Here is a 1,277-nt window from a genome sequence, read left to right as displayed (position 1 = left end):
TTGAGGTTGAGAATGAGAAAGTGGTAGTTGACAGTGATGTTGGAGTTGAGGATCAAAGTGAAGAAGAAGTTGATAGTGAAAAAGAACATGACAGTGAAGAAATGATTGACAGTGAAGAAGAAGAATTTGACAATGAGGAAGGAGAAGTTGAGAGTGAAGAAGAAGTGGAAGTGGACAATGTTGTTGAAGCACAGGAACAAGGAAGGGGTTTATCAGACGGTGAATGAGAGTCTAATGTGCTATTAACGCCAGAAAACAGTGGAAGTGAGGAGGATGAAATTGATGGTAGAGTATGTGGTGGTCCCTTTTCGAAGTATGCACAACAGAAGTCAATGACAGATTATAGGTGGGAAGTGGGCACAATATTTAGCTCAAAGGATGAGTTTAAGGATGCCATAAGAAGGTATGTGGTTCATGCTGGGAGGGGTCTAAAATTTGTGGATTAAGAAACTATCATCTTTATCCAAAGAACATAAATACTTAAAAAGGACACACACTAATACAAAAAAAGAAATTTGTCATCGATTATTTTTAGGATTCTACAATCAAAACATATTAAGGTGAATTAAACAAAAAAACCTCAGTTTTTAATTGATTCTCCCATAACCAAAGTCTATATATGAAATAAAAAGAACTAAAATTATTTAAATACATAAATGAGAGTGTGCTTCGATCAATGAAATGCACAATAAACAATGCTTGAAATATGGAAGGAAAAAGGTGTAAACAATGGACAAAGGTGCAAGGACCATAATGAACCTGTGATGAAGACCAAAACTCATCACTATATGTCTCCTTGTTGTGAACAAACATTAAACAAACCAAAATAACGAGAAAAAAGAAAATGAACCTTGAGACAACAAGAAATTATTCATGGTGACTAAGAATAAAAATGGAAAAAAAAGGAAAACAAAATATTTTAATTGCCCAACTAAAAATCAAAACCTATAACTTTGATTATTTTATAATTGAAATTTATAATTGTACAAATAATTTAAAAATTAATACTACATTTTAGAATACTTTGCTTTTTCTTTTACAATACCAAAGTCTATTAGACAAACTTAAATTATTTCTTTTAATAATGACATGAAAAATAATTATATATATATATATTGTGACATCCCAAAAATTATATGCTAAATATAATATAACAGGATATATCATTATAGTATGGTAAGTAGCTTTAGAATGTAAATGATATAATAATGTTTACATTCATCCAAAATGAGCTAAAATTTTAAACTCTAAATACATAGGAGGTCTCTCAAAATAAT

This window comes from Vigna radiata, chromosome 7 (assembly GCF_000741045.1).
Source record: "Vigna radiata var. radiata cultivar VC1973A chromosome 7, Vradiata_ver6, whole genome shotgun sequence".
Lineage (NCBI taxonomy): Eukaryota > Viridiplantae > Streptophyta > Magnoliopsida > Fabales > Fabaceae > Vigna > Vigna radiata.
Note: the sequence above shows the minus strand (reverse complement) of the source record.